This window comes from Myodes glareolus, chromosome 19, assembly GCF_982192425.1.
Source record: "Myodes glareolus chromosome 19, mMyoGla1.1, whole genome shotgun sequence".
Classification (NCBI taxonomy): Eukaryota; Metazoa; Chordata; class Mammalia; order Rodentia; family Cricetidae; genus Myodes; species Myodes glareolus.
Window position 1 is genome coordinate 33,997,372 of NC_142044.1, and position 17,842 is coordinate 34,015,213.

Below are 17,842 nucleotides of genomic sequence, written 5' to 3' on the forward strand. Positions count from 1 at the left end.
TGTGGGACACCTTAAACTATAGAAAAGTCAAGTATCAAGAAAAGGCTCAAGGAGGTAGAAAGTATTGAATCCACTTATTGCAACTATAGGATAGACCTCATAGGACATCAAGAGATAGACATGGGGGCCCATGCCCAAGAACTTAAAGGTCCTTTGATCAGTCGTGCAAACTGGTATGTCTTCAGGCAAGGTTGTATATATATATATATATATATATATATATATATATATATATATATATATATATATACACCAAGTAAGTCTCAAAATGACACATGAAACTTGTGTCAACATCGTGTTTATGATATCTAACAATCAATGGTATTGGGGAAAGAGTGGTGGGAGTTGCTTTGGATTTCAGCAGGATTGCCGGCTAGTTCAAACCAGAGCATTTCACACATGCAAATTCATCAACTGAGAAAACAGAACGATAAATGACCAACGGGGCACAGCTGGAAAGACACCAGCCACGTATGCATTGTTGCAGAGGTTCACTAGGTGTTACCACGTGGGTATGGCAGCCAGCGTGCAAGGACTGAAGCTGAAGCAAAAGCAGAGACATTCTCCTCTCCATGGTCTATATCAACTAATAAATGAGGTGATAGAACAATGACAGAGATGAGGGTAAGTTAAAAAGCAAGGCTAGAGATGGTAGAGGAGGTCTCTGACTGGAATATGAAAGCCACCGTGAGAAGGAACACTGCAGTTCCCACAGAGGACCTGTGATGGGTGGGATGCTCGCAGCTTTACTGAAGTACTTCCGAAACATTTTAGACCCACATCATAGCAGACAACAGAAATGATGCATAACCCACACACATACCCACAAATACCAGGTTCTGTACAGATTCTGTAGACGTCTCAGTCTTGGAGACGGGCTCATGCTGAGTGTGGGCCAGAGGGAGCCCTCCTTCAAATTCAGATATATTACGTTTATTAAGTAACTTTATTGGGTCAGCGTTGTTGTGTCGCTCATAGAGGGACTTTGTAAAGCGTTACTCAATTTCCACTCAGAAATATAATTATCTGCATTGTCTTCACCTATTAGTTTCGCCATAGGAATCTATTAAAGGCACATGTTCATTTGTAAGTGTGGTTTAATTAAAATGAAATACCTCAATCTACCAGTCAGTCTAATGAGTTCCTGCAAACTGTACACTGAAATAGGAAGAATGAATAAGGACACCTCTCCTGCTTCATAACGGAGTCCACTACAAGACCTCAATATATCTGGGTTATGACCTCATGGATGGATGGATGGATGGATATAGGCACCATCAGCCTGCAGGATGTGGTCAGACATCGAATTTCTTACACATTTTATACTCAGACAGATAATTGAGATAAAATGGAGGCCTGCCCCTTTCTGAACAGAAATAGGGGAGAAATGAATTGGGGGGAGTGGAGGAAAGGGGGATGGAAGGAGATGAGGGAGGGGAAAACAAACACAAACAGTAAAATAAAGAAAGAAATTTAATTGAAAAAAAAAGAAATAGGCCACAACCCCTGTCTCCCCCCCCCCCCCGGTGAACTCATCACTCAAATTCAAGAAAGAAGAAACTGTAGCATTTTCTGTCTGTGCTCCAATGAGCACCTTTAGACTTTCCCTGGACGCTTGCCTCACTTAAGAATCTCTGTGATCTGCACTGGAACACACACAGTAGGTGAAGAGTAACGACAAGTAAGGAAATGGGACCACCCGGTTTAGGCAAACTGGCTGAGCTGAACTTTCCAGGAAGAAGGAAGTCTAGGAGCAGGAGGGGGCACAACATGCATGTCGGATGTACGTCTCTGGTCAGGAGGGTCACTGTGCGCATGTATCTGTGGTCACATCTCTTGAAAAGGGAGAGGAATTTCTATCATTTGCAGACACTCTTGAGCTATAGATCAGGAGAAAGAAAGCTATATATATATATATATCCTGAAGAAGCAAGTAAAGATGTAGGCAATAGACCTCCCCCATGTCATTCTCTAGGGTCAGGATCCAGAACAGTAGATGCAGAGGGAATCCTATCTCCCCGTGGTATCTGTGCAAATATGAAGTGGCATGTCTGAGGACAGGGGTACTGAGTAAGAGGCAGTACCCATCTTGCCACCATTTCGTTTTGCTTTCCTAGTGCAGAGGGGTGAGGCTGATCTTGTTTGACAGTGAGAAAATATGGAAGATGGTGCACAGCCCAAGGAGAACAGGATTTGGGAGATTGCTAATTGTTATGATTCCACTAGGGAAAAGAGAGATAGAGAGAAGCTTACGAAGGCTTGAAGGATACTAATGATCATGCTGAGTTTACAATACAAAGGCTGGATTCTTGCTGACACCATTCCAATGGTATATTGGCAATGGGTAGAGGTGTGGCTTCCTCAGCAGCTCAGACGGCTTCAGGGAAGCCCAAGAAAGCCATGTGCCTAGTTTGCTAACTGATGTGCTAATTGGTATCTATATCTACCTGAAGACAAAAGGGACATGGCTTATTAGAAATGAGACACATTTAAGTCCTACACTGCACATAGACAGCATGACATGTACTCAGACGTACATCCCTTCATGGGAGCCAGCACGTTCTGGAAGCAGGAATAAAATGATCAGGTGAATTCTCCCCAAACTCAAACTACTTCCATCTTTTGCTTACACCTAGGAGTGTGGTGGTATGACCAGCTCTGCTCCTGACTGACAACTAGATCCAGAAGCAGAATCCAAAACTAACCATTAAACCTGACCAAATGCCCCGCCTACCTCAGCCCACAGGAACACCCTTGTTGCTGCAACAGGAAACAACAAGAACAATCCAAAACCTTTTTGCTGGATATCCCCCTGAGATCCACATTGCCAGCGTGATGAAGTGTAGCATCTTCTGATGTCTTAGGGCACATAAATGCCCTGATACTTATGGGTTCCTTCCTTCACAAACCTCATGAGTATAGATACTTGAGAAGTTCTAAATCCTCTGGTCGTCTCATTTCTGTCTTTGAGGAGATGAGCCTTCGTAAAATGTCCCAGACAGATTCTGACTAACGCCATTCAAAGCAATTTCTTTAAGTCTTTCTGGGTGCCAAAGGTAGCTGTTGCCAATGAGAGCAGCCTACTACTATCTCATCAAAAGGTTGCCAGAGATCAGTCTGTCATCAGAGGGACTTACCTACAATGCCAAAATAAATGAGAACAATATTCCCAGCCAATTGCTAATCATGTTCAGATACATTATCTCACTGATATGAGAAAGAAAACTTTCCCATCAAATTGTGATTCTTTTTACTGTTTTAGTTCATCAAGCATTATGTGAGTTCACATAAAACTATAAACAGAGCGAGTCCTTTAAACATAAACCACCCCTAGAGACCTCTACAAGGAGCGCTACCAGACAGATTTGCTATGCACACTATATAAAGACCAGTATTCCATGTTTTATTTGGCGATATCAATGTGTCTTGAGCTAAACTTTAAATAGACTCAGTGATTTTTATCTGAGATTTGCAAATTCATTGTAGAAAGACAGCTGGTCAACAGAAAACAAATATAGCCCCAATTCCTTCTTGGCAAGACCGAGGATGCTTAATCTGCTCTGTGAATACAGCGGAGGTGTTGCTTGGACCACTTGCGAAGGGTGATGCATGGGGAAAAGTATGGATTCTGCATCTGGAACAATACACATTGCAGTTCCATCATTTACCAACTGTGTGTCCATCTGCAAGTGATGGACTCTCTGAGCCTCTCTTCCTAGCTCATAGAGTGAGAATAATGATATCCTCTATGTCACATTTTGTGAGGGGCAAGTGAGAAGTATCAAATAAAACCTCAGAGACTAGTTCATAATTCCATGTCTAAACAATACATATATAGCAAGCTTAGACATGGGCTAAGGAGATGGCTCATTTACCGCAGAGCCCATCATGCAAGCAGAGTACCAGAGTTTGTATTCTCGGAACCCTAATAACAAGTCAAGCATGACATCAAGTATGCGTGCACATGCCCATGCTCTTCCAAAGAAAGAGTGGTTGTGCCAAAAATGTAAATGAATCCACCAACCTCTTTTGGGTGATATCTGACCCTTTATACCCCTGAAAGCCAAACTCAGGGCTCCAGGAATACCTGCAAAGGATGTTTCCAGCCCTGGGCACACTCACTTATCAACTCAGCAATGTCTGTCTCCCACTGCATTCGATTCTTTTAACATAGCCTCAGTTTTAACTTCACATGGGACACATCCTAAAAATAGCATATTGATTTTAAGTCTAGATGTACATACTATATTTCATTAACATCCCAGAAGTTCCAGCATAAACATTAGCCACTGATTTGGAATTCAAACATCCAGAGGGATGCTGAGTTAAACCACACACACAGAGAGGAGAGGGCAGATGAGGAATTCCAGGGAATGCATTTCCCTTCACTTTTGATTCAATCGTCGATAATATATTGAAAAATAAATAGCTAGAGTTTTGACTTCTTACCTGAATAAGTACAAAGAACGTGATTTGCCCTGGATTGATAGCCTTCTGTTGTTTGTGTACTTAACACGAGCAGTTTGTTAATCCTATGAATGGTATTTCTATATAGTCATGTTCACAGTCAAAAGATGTTGGAGCAGAGCTGGCGTTAATCATCACCCACAACCCCCTAAACGAATCACCTTCTCCAAGTCATCAAACAAAGGTTTAATCACATCCTCCAAACTCGCAGCTGAATAGAAAAAAATTCATGGTAAACTGGACTGAGGGTTATTTTGGGTGGCTTTTAAGCCTTGTTTTCTTTGTTGTTGTTGGTTTTTTCTAATGATGAGTAGCTAAATTTTAAAGATATTTCACAAGAGTCTTTTGCAGAGTGATAGGGAAAGGAAATGTTTTTGACGACCAAACTACTGTGGAATTGGCTTCCATTCAGGTTTACTGTGCAACCGAGAGCAAGTTCTGGCCATCTCTGTGCCTCCTCTCCACCCCTTCTGCTGTGGCTGACAATAACTTCTACACAGAGAGCAAGTAAGAGTGTTACCTAAGAGTGAACAAACCTTCCTTAGCTCCCACACACAGAGGGCTTTAGAAAGAACTTCCCTTCCTTCATCTTCAGTGCTGACTGATACGTAGCAAGAATTCTAATCAGGCTTAATAATAAAAACCTGGAGTCAGATATTAGGGGTTGAATGCTGAAAGAACAAAGAAGTCAAACAGCCAGTCACTAGTTCTTACCTCTATGAAATTCTTAGACCGAAAGGGATATCCTCTCTCTACAAGTCCTCAGACTGAATGCCTCGAGCTCCTATTTCTTCCTGTCTTATATTCCTCTCTCCAACCAGCCATATCCCTTCCTTTCTCCACCTCCCTAGTTCTGGGATTAGATGCATGTGACTCCCAAGTGCTGGGATTAAAGGTGTGAGCCACCACGGCCTGGCTCTGCTTCTCTCTCTCTTAGATTGGATCCATCTCCTGTAGCCTTGGTTGGACTTGAACTCAGAGATCCACGTGCTTTTGTCCCCTGAGAGCTGGGGATTAAAGGTGTGTGCCACCACTACTTAGCCTCTAAGGCTAATTAGTGACTCACTCCACACTCTGATCCTCAGGATAGCTTTATTTGTTATAGCACAAAGAAAATATCACCACACTGATAAGGCTAAAATACCCCTTACACATGATTGCATTGGTCACTCTTTACTTCCAATATTCATGCAATTTAACAACTAAAAGGAAGCAACAATAAAAGTGAGGAAACCTTATTGTGTGATTCAGAAGCAATTACATAAATAACCATCCTATTCCTTCCAAAGGCCAACAGAAACCGGCATGCTGAAATGCCTCACTTGACGGATTCTACCCTGCTCCCAAGATTCCAAAGTTAATCCTATCTTTATATATTTCCTTTAAACAAACAGAAAAGGGTAATTTATTCTTCCATGTGTTTTATGCCCTCATTTAAAATCAACAAGGTTTCATAAAAGCCACATCTCATCTGCCTGCAGTAACGCCTCTGTTCACATGTTGTGTGCCCCAGAAACCCAGTTCCAGATAACTTATATCCAATCTTTCGAATAAAAAATACTTTATATTTAATTTCATCAGTGTCAGATGCGACTTACCTCAGAAATCTCTCTTCTGTATTACTCCAGTCAAGTCTATAGACTATAGTTCAATATTTTGTTGTTGTTTGTTTGTTTGAAGACTCACTGCTAGCTATGTTTCTGAATAATTCCTTGCTTAGAATGGTCACACGTAAATATTCTGGAACTTCTAAATCATGATCATCTCCCAAGTGCAACACAGAGGGTCCAAGGTGCTACCTAACAAAAACACTGTCACCCCATGGTCTATTCCATGAGATATACCATTTAAGAAAAAGTCTACCCCAGGCATCCTGTTTTTTTGCTTCAGGGGATGGGGGCGGTGGCTCAGTGGTTAAGAGCACTTGCTTCTCCTGCAGAGTACTCAGCTTTAATTACAAGCACCCACACAGAGCCTCCAAACTGTCTCTAACTCCAGTGCTAGAAGCTATAATACCATCTTCTGGCCTTAAGGAGAACTGCATACACATGGTATACATACACACACATACATACATGCAGTGCAAACAATAAACATAAAATAAAAATAAATAATTATCTTAAAGAGTAAAAGAGTAAGATTCTGTCTCTATCTTTTTAATGGATACTAAAGTATTCAGGTCACTCTTTAATCAGAGCAAACACTAAATGATCTCCCACTATGAACTGTGAATAGTAATTGAATCTGTTCCATTTTATTAGCATAGTTTTATTACTAGTAACAGGTCCATGTGAGATGAATTTTATCGCTCCTTCAGGGGTAAAAAAACCAAACATAACACAAGTTAAGTAACACACACAATTGAAGTGTTGAGATGGTCCATGAGGAAGTTGAGCTTCTAACCATGACCGAGGGAAGAATGTTGCTGAATCCATAAACTATGGAAGTTCTAGGGTGAGTATGGCTCTGGCAGGCCTTGCCCTTCTCCCCATTCCTTCTACCTTGCTAAAAAAAAAATAGATTACAATTTTAAAGCTAGTCACCAAGGTCTATTCCCAGATTTGGCCACTTCCTCCTGAAGCTATCTACCAAGGTTCAGTTCTTGACGTATTGAAGTTCAACAATGGAAAGCCCTCTTTGGCTCATCTAATTAACATGCCCAGGTAAAATTAAACACCTCATCTTAACACGAGGTTTCCCATTTTACCTTTATAACCTGTCATTCGCCTATGTGCCATGTCTGTCTCCCCTCTGTGCAGAGACAGTCCTTTGTCCCTCTGGGACAAATATCTCCGCCCCCTCTCCCTTGTTGGTCCCCTTCTCCTTTGTCCTCTATCTCCTCTACTACTGCCTCCTAGCTCACTCTAACACAAACCTTCCCTCTTTCTCTCCTTAAAATTACACCTGCAAGGTCATTTGCTACTGTTTTTCTGCCTGAGTCAGAAAGCAGTCAGGTTAACTTTTCTCCCCTGCTTAATAAAGGATCTCTCTGTGAAAAGGGTGTTTATGTGTGATCTGTGCCTAATCCAGGATCTGGGAGGAAGCCCCTGTTGTGCAGGAGTCTTCCTCAGCACTTCTGTTTTTAGGGTTAACCGTTTGGCCTTGAGCAACAAATGGGTGAGTTCTCTCCCAAACAGTAAGCTCTTACATAGAATGAAACCCATTTGGATGTTTTTATGTATGTGCTGGCTTATTTGACCTTACGATGCCTCCATCTATATTTATCTAGATGACAATATTTCATTCTTATTTGTAGCGAAAATATATTAGCATTCGTGGTTTTTTGAGAGACAAGCAACAAACAGTGCAGCGAAGATGGAAAAGGAAGGTATGGCAAGGCTTCCTGACTTCCAAGCACTCCAAGGTTAGGGGACCCTTGCACAGCAGTGTGTTTTTCTGGATATTTCTCTCAGGGTCCCCTGACCATCTGGTTTATACCAAAAACAGACTGAGTGAGCTTCAATGGAAATAGGTTATAATGTATTAGAGGTGATGAGCGGTCCTCTATTGGATGCCCTTCACCAAATTCTTGTGTTGGCTGATAACACACAGGACATAGTTAATAAAGTTTCCCGAGAACTGTTCCCGTCTGATAGTAACTTCCTTGCTCATTAATATTTGAGAAGAAATGTGGCCAAAGACAGATTCACAGGCCATCACACAATCCTGGACCTTGTGCTATGGGCCAGGTGGAGCTCAGAGCCTTAGGAACAATCAGACTGTGACCAGAACTATACCCACATCTCTGCATGTCCTCTCTCCTTCTCTTCCTTCTCTTCTCTTTTCTTTTTTTTCTTTCCATCTCTTCTCCCCTCTCCTCTCCTTTCTTCTTCTTCTCTGTCTCCTCTCTCACTCCCTCTCCCTCTTTCACTTGCTCTCTCTTCGTCTCTCTCTTATCCCTCTCCCTCATTCCCATATTCCCTCATTCCCTCCCTCCCTCCCTCAACCCCTCTCTTTCCCTGCCCTCTTTCAACAGTCAGTTCATCATTCTCAAAAACACCATGTCTGGCTTTATATCTCAGAAACTTGTCCAAAGACACAGAGTAGCAAGACCCATCCACAAGACCAAGGAACTGCCTAGGGTCCCTGAACTAACAAGTATTAGAACTAGTGTGACCATCCCAGCTGTGTTATTCAGGACTGAGAGGTTTCAGGAGAGATGGAAAAAGTGTTAACTCTAGTGATAGTTATCACTATCACTTGGATTCAACCCAAGACATGCTTCCCTTTTAAGTTGATGCTTTTTAGTTGACACACCCCTGTCTTACATGTACTCAGAAGAGACGCTGTGCAGATACTCAGTAAGGATGCATCCACCATATGACGTACATGCAGAATCTTCGCAGTTCCAAGGAAGCCCTATCCAAAGATACATTCTTCACTAGGAACTGTAAGCGAATTGGGGATTCCGTGATAACTCTGGTAAGGTTTAACAGGATGTGTTTCATTAGGCTTGTCTGAGAAGAGTGGCTGTGTATTTTATCACATGTTCAATGAATCCTTGACATCATTCCGGTTAAGAATCACGATCCAAGAGAACATGGCTCTTATCTTTCGATTAAATGCAACAGGGTGGCTGTACTGATGCCCCATAATTACTGGTCTCAATAGGAAATGACTCCCAAGAAATGATAAAACATTCACCCCTGGGCTAAGCAGTATCCTGGGGAGCAGTCATCAGCTCGATGGCTCAGTCTGCCCTACTCTCAGTCCTGGTGATGAACTGTGAGCTGTGCTGGAGTGTCTTTTCTACTGAACTGCAACTTGAAAGACTTTTACCTCTATCCTTCATTCCCTCCCTCTCTCCAGATTCCCAGTCTCTGTAAATATTTTTCATCTCGGCCTTCATGTCTTCTTTTATAACTCACTAAACCCAATTAGCAATATTCAGGATCCCCTTTCTCATTCCATGTTCTTCTTTTTATTTATTTGCTTAGGTTGCTAACTTTCATTCCTGTTCTCTCAAGTAATGTCTGCCTATGGCTTAATTCTACATATGAATCCAAGAACTTTTCTTCCTGATCTTTCTGATAAATCTCTACTTACTTACAATGTATATGGACAGTTTCAGAGATTTCACATTACTTTTTCAAAGAGAGTTCATCATCCTCCGCCTCTTAAAACCTTTGCTTTTGGCCCGTATGTCCCCCAGTCGAATTCAACAAGTTCATGTGTCAGAATAAGTTAGTAACCCCGTCCACCCTCCTGCAATGTGTATTGAGTCATCTAGCAAAGCCCTCAGAGCCCACCGACTTGGCATGTCTCCAGTTCTTTCTACCGCCTCCATCCCCACTACCTTGATTTGTGTTGGGACATTTTTGCTTCCATGTGCCCTATAATTCCACATCCAACCACTGTCTCTGGCCTCTATACCGCCTACCTTCTCCCTGCGCATTTTCTACACTGTAGACAGAATGGAAAACTTTAAGGACAGAATTTAGCGCTATTTCCTCACTGTAAAATTTTCCCGCAACTCACATTTGGATCCAGATAAAACTAAATTCCCCTATAAGATGCCCACATCCCTGTTTGGCTCAGTGTGTGCTTAACTATCTACCTTTCTTTCTTCCCACCCTAGACTCAAACCTCCCCCAGGTACTTCACACCCATTCACCCCTCAGTGTGCAGTGCCCTATGCAAATCCTGGTCCCAGCACTGGCTTTACCTTTTATCTGAAACACCTTCTATCTCCATACGCCATGTTTGTCTATCTATAATCAACCAACCATTTATGTCCTCTCTTAGGTGTCTCTCCTTCCCAGAAGCTACCTGCCTGGCCTAGTCATGACTGAATATTATCCTTCTAACCTAGACTCATAGCACATCCTTGAAAGAACCACTTCTGTGGTTGACCTACTCTGTTCTGTGATTTCTCCATTCTGTTCCTTTTCATAGTCTGTGCACTTCTTAAGGAAAGAAACATTGTCTTTAGCCCACTAAGCTTCTTGGACAGAACAGGGGCCATAAAGTGTTCTTAGAAGATTTATGGGTAATAGATGAGTTATGGGGTATTCAAGTTCCTTCACTGCACAAGTTGGGACAGTTACCCCCGGGAGGTATGAGAGCCCTGCTTGAGGGACATAGTTGATTTGTTTCAGAGTCAACACTAGATCACCTGTTTTAGACTTTAGAGAGAGAGAGAGAGAGAGAGAGAGAGAGAGAGAGAGAGAGATACAGATAGCCAAAGCCAGGACTTTGTACAAGAGTGACAAGCACCATACCACTGAGCAACATCTCCAGTACTTATATTTAAGTTCTTATTCATTTTTTTCTCTATCAGGTTTCTCATAGAGGATGACCCCAGATACTCGGCTCACTAAAATGTACTGGTCCAAGAAGAATAAACTTCTAGACATAAAAAAAAGTCATACACTCAAGTCAAAGCTGAGGTCAAAGGAATTTAACCAACATTGGAGAGAGAGGTACTAGTATGTCAATGCAGCCTCCACGGGAGCCTTTCCTTGAGTCTTTCCAGGAGATGCATCTGACTGGAAGAGGTCGCCAAGTCTGAATCAGAACCATCTTTGCCATTCCAGTCACAGTTCATGTCCAATAGAGACAGCAAAATGCTCCCTCAGAGGCACACAGGTGGCTCTGCCTCTGGAATAGCTACATGTCCAACATTCAGTACCCTTATCAATCTCTCATAGCTGGAGACTTTGATCTCAGAAACTGTGACATCACTTCACCTAACACAGACTAGAAAGTTGTCAGGGGAAAAGAAACAATTTCCCTATGTTGTGAAGCCAAACAAAGAAAAACTGTAACTTTGACTAAATTAAACTGTAACTTTGACATCAAAGACTGGAGAGAAAAAATGCCTGAAATATAGTATGAATATAGTACGAATATAGTATGAATGAGCACAAGCAGCCGGACCCTCCAGGGAATGCCAAGTTAGGGCCTCATCCAACAGGGTCTCCTCTGGGTTTCCATGTCTCATGAAGCATTTAGTCTGAGTGGTCTTGGTGTCCAACTGCCAGGACATGCAGTGTACATCAGAGGGTTGTAACCTGTAATGATTATTGGTTTAATTTTTAATCTATTATTCAGAATGTCATTGTTTATCTTCTGCATCATTCTAAATGTTGGGATCATCATTTACCCTAGAGTCTAGAAATCTTGTACTCCTTCATATATTTGTTCACTCGACAAACATGGACTCATCTCGCATCAGGAAAGGACCTGTTGTTCTTCTGGGAGTTCCCAGAAGCCAAAGCTATTCATGAATCCATTTATTCAATTATGCACACACTGAGCACACCTCACTTGAGAGAATTTGTTCTACCAGTGGGAGTCCCATGGTGAACTTTTTAAAGTACTGCAGGGAAAGATAGGGGAAAGAAGAGATGTCGTTCAGAAGTAGGTGACAAAGGGTGGACTAATTTTCTCATAAGGAGACGCTGTAGCTGCCGCCAAAATAAGTTGCAAATGAACATTTGCTTATGGAAGAAAAATGGATCCCAGGAGAATGCATCTCCGCAGACTGCTGGATATGATCAAGATGGCCAGAGGTTAAAAATGAATATTGTGACAGGTGGGGACACTAAGAGAGACTATTATGAGGGTCTAACTTGTGGTGGGAAAAGGTTAAAATTTGGAGAAAGGTTTTCGGCTCTGGGTTACAAAAACACAAAAGGGCTTTCAATTCAATTTCAATTTTCCAACCATCAAGCCGGCTGCTGTGTACAGAGGCTCACCAGGGAGGCCAGCGTGCCAACTCAAAGTCAGATTGATTAGTTCAGGTAAAGGGTGAAAGGACCAGACCCAGAGTGATTGTAGTGAGTCTTGGAAGATAGCCAGGAAGACAACTGTGTCCCTTCTTTCCTTTTCCCTCACTGGTCCCCAGTCCCAACAGTGCTCCATTCGGACATTTGTCTGAGAGATGAAGCGGTATGGCCAGGTCTCCGGCACCATTATTACACGACTTGCTACCTCCTGCTAATTGCATCCTGGCTCCAATGGTCCAACTACAAACAACTCTTACCTGCCAGGTTACCTATCAGGCCATGCTATGCTTCATTTGATGTAGCTTCTCTAATCTATCCTCCACTCTGTAGCTAGAGAGAAAAGAGCATTCTGCACAACTACTGGTCTTATTATGGCTTCCCATGACCTTCAAAGTAAAGGGAACACTTAAGAGGCTGGTGTGCAGACTCTCAGTGACGTCACCTCTCTCTGCCTCACCAGACTCCATGGGCAACACTTTACCTCAGCCCAGCTTCATACTCACTTCCTGGCACTTCTTCTTCCGTTTGCATGTCACCTCCTATACCCTGCTTGTTTTCCCTCTGTTCTCCACAGAGATATTCTTTCAGACCTGAGCTTAGATCTCTTCTATTATTTAAAGTCAACCTTGACAGTCTCTTCCAGGAAATGGGTAGAAGGCCATGTCCCCTGACTCATAACCTGAACCTGACCTGGTTCATTCTTCTCACTTCCAATGTTTGATATCTAAAACAAATGCTAAGTTTATTACCAGGACCTTGCCCAGTTCCTGATGGAACTTCCAGGTCTGGCATGTGGAAGGACAGAGAGCAGGAAATTTTGCATAAACTCTACACACCCAATGATAAGGATCCCACTCAACCCACACCAAGGGTGGGGGGGTCACAGAGACTGATTCATCTTTGGGGGCGGTGCGATCATCCTCTACTACAACTCAGAGACTGCTGTGTAGTCACCTAAAAATGGTTCCTGTTTCAGCAGAAACATTCAGCATTGCTGATCATCCATGGTCCAGGAAATCCAAAAGCATTAGAGATGGCACAGATTTCACTAACCCTCTCAGATAATATCAGAGTTCATATATGCACCTTCCAGCTGGTTAAATAAAGGGCTTCCTGCAGGATAGACATTGCAGCAAAACATTTTACCTGGGGAGAGGTGGTCTAAGGTATCCGAAAAATTCCAAAGGCCAAAGATCATGTTCAACACCTTACCTTGACAAGGAAAGGAAAGACTCCTGGTGTCAGTGGTGTCATTAGGCTTTGAAGTGTAGAGTTTTGGACAAGTTCTAAGGTTTGATGGAAAGGATAGATGGAGAGCCAGAGACAGAGGACCACAGATGAAACCTCGGAAAAGAGGGCATAGGTCAACGTATACGAGTGCTGAAAGACAAGTAAGTAGGGCCACTGAAATCCTCCAGGCCAATTATAGATAATGGAACCAAGGTCTGAACATGGGCGGGTAGGTCAAAAGTCCTATAAACAATGTCAGAAGTAGAACCCATTCTTGAATCAGAACCAGAACCACAGCTAATTGGACTCCCCTCCCTCATAGATTCTCACATCTCACATATAACCATAAGGTGTTCTCTCTCTCGTTTGCTCTCTCTCTCCCTCTCTCCCTCCCCCCTTCATCAATCTCAATGTCTCTTTTGTAGATGCAATACAGGAAAGAAATGGATTTAGGGCATTTAAAATAATTCCGGAACCTTCTATAATTGGCAACTATATTTTTCATTGGGAAGTCACATGCCATTTTTCTTACTTTACGTCTTCTGAGCCAATCTGGGAAGGTAACCATCATTATGATATCTGACAGGGAAGGCAAGTGGCTGAGGGAATAGAATGATTTACTGAAGGTCACAGAGAGCTAACAAGAAGAGGAGGCAGGGCTTTGGAGTGCATCTCATCCAAGACTGTGCAATTAAGCTCAGGGATGTTGCTCATTTTCTGGAAGAAATGAAGTAAAAGAAAACATGTGCTAATGCTGAGTACTTTGTGGGTCATGGGAAGGTGTTTTTTTTTTCTTTCTGCACTGCTATTCCTAAGTGTTCAGCATCAACTGTGAGTTTGATGTCAACAGTCATATGCTACAAATGAGGAAACTGAGATCAAAGGGGAGTCTAGCACCCTAATTCTCAGTCCTCCTAGAACCTGTGTCCAGTCCTAGGCACTCTGAAGTCTGTTTGTACAGTTTCCCATTTTATGAAAGTCATTAAAAGAGTTAAATGGAAAAAAACAGAAATACATTCTAAATGTAACACATCCTATCTGAAACACTCAGCAAATGTTATATGAAAGCCATTTAGCACCAGACTACAACAATTCTAAAGTGTCCCTGGAAAAGAAATGAATGTTTTGAGACTAAGTTTGTGCCTGTGGTACCTTTCACTCTGCTTCAGTGGGCTGACCCAAACAATGCATCGCAGACTAGCAAACATCACTCAGGCTTGCTGCATCCCGAGACAGGAAGGTACCAGGAACAGACTTTGTGGTACCTCTTCCGGGACATGTGGTCAGGTTGCTGATAAAGTCTATTCTCTCACTCAGCACCATTCACCATAGGTTGTGGGGCCACCAGGAAGGCCGGGTAGGCAGAAGCCTCTGCCCTAGTGAAGCATAGTGTCTAGAAGCAAAAGACGTGTGTATACAAGCAATGACACAGCACACTCTTCCTGTCACAACAGGTACAGAATGTCCTGTTGGGAAGGCTCCAGGTATGATGGAGCCTTTTTGGTCCACAAAAAGAAGAAGAAAGTGGGGAATGGTTACTTTCTGCAAAGACACCAGCATGGGCCAAAGCAGAAGCACAAACAAGCAGAGAAGGGCAGAACACCAGGCCTGGCTCCTTTCAGAGATTACAGTTCCCTCAGCAGTGAAATCAAACTGTCCAGATTTGGTCAGGTTCATCAAATAAATCTGGCATTACAGAACGGAGCTGGATTTGAAACAATTGCAGCTCACAAAGAACCCACAGTGTGTGCGGCATTTAAAGGAATCCTCACTTTTTGCAAATACCTCTCTGCGTTCTCCAATGTTTGGTCCACTCTGTGCTACACAGAACTCACTGTTTGGACAGAATGGAGCACCACCTTCCACGGCAGAGCTCTTGACCTTCAGCAGCCATAAACAAGGAGGACATGCAGTGTTTACCCAAACAAAGCCCTCTTTATATTGCCCAGGTATCTCCAGAACAAGACAGTATTCCAGCCATGACTCACTGAGGAGTATTTCCACTCCTTCCATAGGTGATATCTATGTCATGCTTTGCTAATCTGAGACTTGTTCTTTAGAAAATGATGCTTTTCTTAAAATTGTATTAGTCATCAGACTTTAAAATCCTTCCCCATTTGTACCCTCTCCCATTACATTTGGTTGTTAGGAGAGCCTACCAAACTCCAAGGGTTGCTAGTATCCCATTCTATAGATGAGGAAAGTCCCAACTAGGTAGGAGCAAGTCAAGGTCATACAACAGGTGTATGATATAAACAGAGTTCAGACCCATTTCTGACTCCAGACTCTTGCCCTCTTTCCTCTACATGACAATGTACCATCTCCCTATAATATACTGTCCTCCTTGCGGCATAAATTCCCAGATGAAAGACTGGTCAGATCACATCCTCTTGGGTAACATAACCACATCATAAATTAAAAGCCCAATTAAAGAACATACCCTTTTAACTGGGTCTTACCACAGTCCCCTGAGGCTAGGATATAAAAAGAGAACCCTCTCACAGTCAGTGGCTACCCGTCCTGGAAATTCTTTAGAAATCTGCTCAACTCTATGAAGAGGTTTTTGACTCAAATTATCCATCGAACACGACGTTCTTCCCATTGGGTCTTTTGGGGTTCTTCTCCCAACTGAACTGGGTGAAATCATGTGCCAAAAAAGCTCCAGCCCTCTCCCTGGCCCAGAGATGCAGTTAACAGTCCATCATACAGTGTAGATACCAAAGTGAATCCAGAGTTTAAAATAAACTTAACATTCAGAGCATTAGAACCCAGTGGAAAACATTGTCCCCTAGTTTATATTAGGGGCTGAAGTGGGGTTCTCCTCTCTAGCTGTCTGAAAATGGGATGGTTTGTCAGTGGCCAGGGCTGGAGGGTGTCTCTGAACACCATCCAGTTTTGGTTTTGTTGGCATCAGGGAGGGGGGAAAAAGTAGATGAGGAGGATGGGAGGAGAGTCTCTTCCTAACGCTGGTTGAAAATCTTATTTCTCTTACCATCTGATCCGCCGATGATCAAAGCATCTTATCTACAGCACAGTAAACTCTTGGGGTACTCCTTGGTCCTCACATCTTCAGAGTTACTACTACCTTGACTAAATGTCTCCTGCAGTGGTTGTGTTTAAAGCTGGTTTTACCTATGAAGAGTTGTTGTGTGATATGGTCCCTTTCTGTACCACAACTGAACTACATTGCATCCCACCCCCAAAAGAGAAGGTCTCTGAGTCCGCTGCCCCACATAGAACAGAGACCGTAACCCCCTCCATCTCAACAAGGTCTTTTGAGCTTGCTCTGGGTTCAGTGGCTCAGGGGACTTGAACAGACAGGTCTAAATGAGCCCCCGGGGAACCACTTCATTCATTCAGTCACATCAATGTTCCTTCTTGTCCTCTCAAGACTTGCCCACATGTGGGGCAAGATCAGAGGACAGAGATATCTGGGAGAAAATAGAGAAAGATAAAAACACATTTCGCGGCAGAATCCTCACTTAGTAATCGAAAGCCATCCAACTAGCATCCACGCTTCCAGAAACGTCACTGCCACAAAGGAGAGAGTTTTACAGCTGGTGACCCCAGAGCGTTCTCACCTACCTGTCTCCCACTGCAGGGCTCTCTCTCTCACACACACACCTTCTAGGGCCCAGTTCCAGCTCTGGTCCCGCTCTCTTCTTCTCACCTTCTCCAGCAGCCAACACTGGCAGCGACCGTGGGCGGACCGAGGAGTCCACGGCACCTGCGAGCTGTGTCTCAGGTCTCCACTGTGAGGCTGCCTGGAGGAGGAGCAAAAGGATGCTGCCCTCGCCGCCGCTGCCGCCGCCGCCGCCGCCACTGCCGCCTTGGTACTGATGCGGTTGCTATGGTTATGGAACTCCGCAGCTGCCCCCTCTTGGTGCAACAGCTGCCCGGCCACCGCGGCCTCCTGGCAGCCCCAGCTAAGGTGCCCGAGGCAAGGTTGTGAATGTGGTTAAGGGAATTCTTCCCCCGCCTGAGAGAAGAATGAGAGCCTGTACTTGAGCCCTGGATGAGTCTCTGGGCTTTGCTCACCTCAGCGCCCTTGCGCTTCTCCTTCCCCCACCGGGACCTAAGCCCAAACCTAAGCACCACACAGCGCGCGCTCAAGGCCTAGAGAGCCCTCCCTGCCGCTCGGCTCTGCTCCTGCAGCCTCTGCGCACCGCGGTAGGCTGTGCGACTGGCTGGGAGGCGCCGCTCCTATCCCCCACCCCTGTCCGCCAGGAGAGCCTAGACGCGCCAGGCTGCCCTGAGGCCAAACCCCGCCTGCTTGCAGGCTCTCCTGCCAGCCCGCCCAGCCTGTGGAGGGCGCAAGACGCTGGGCCAGAGAAGTCCGGCCCCAAACAGCCCAAGCTGGTCAGGAGCATGCTCAGTCCCCAAGCAGGGACTGTCCTCTAGAACCAAGACTGAGA

The 17,842-nt window shown here is 43.9% G+C and overlaps 1 protein-coding gene across 2 annotated transcripts in view; it reads right to left on the reverse strand.

Moving 5' to 3' along the window:
* The window catches only part of Fam135b (family with sequence similarity 135 member B), a 280,584-nt gene extending 263,028 nt beyond the window's left edge, over positions 1–17,556 (reverse strand). Inside the window, exon 1 of one of the 2 annotated variants that reach the window (XM_048457323.3) lies at positions 17,098–17,556. The gene's annotated coding sequence lies outside the window, so the exon portion shown is untranslated. Of the gene's footprint in view, positions 1–17,012 lie in introns of both variants that reach the window. The other variant, XM_048457322.3, reaches the window with a different exon arrangement.
* Positions 17,557–17,842: the final 286 nt, after the last annotated feature.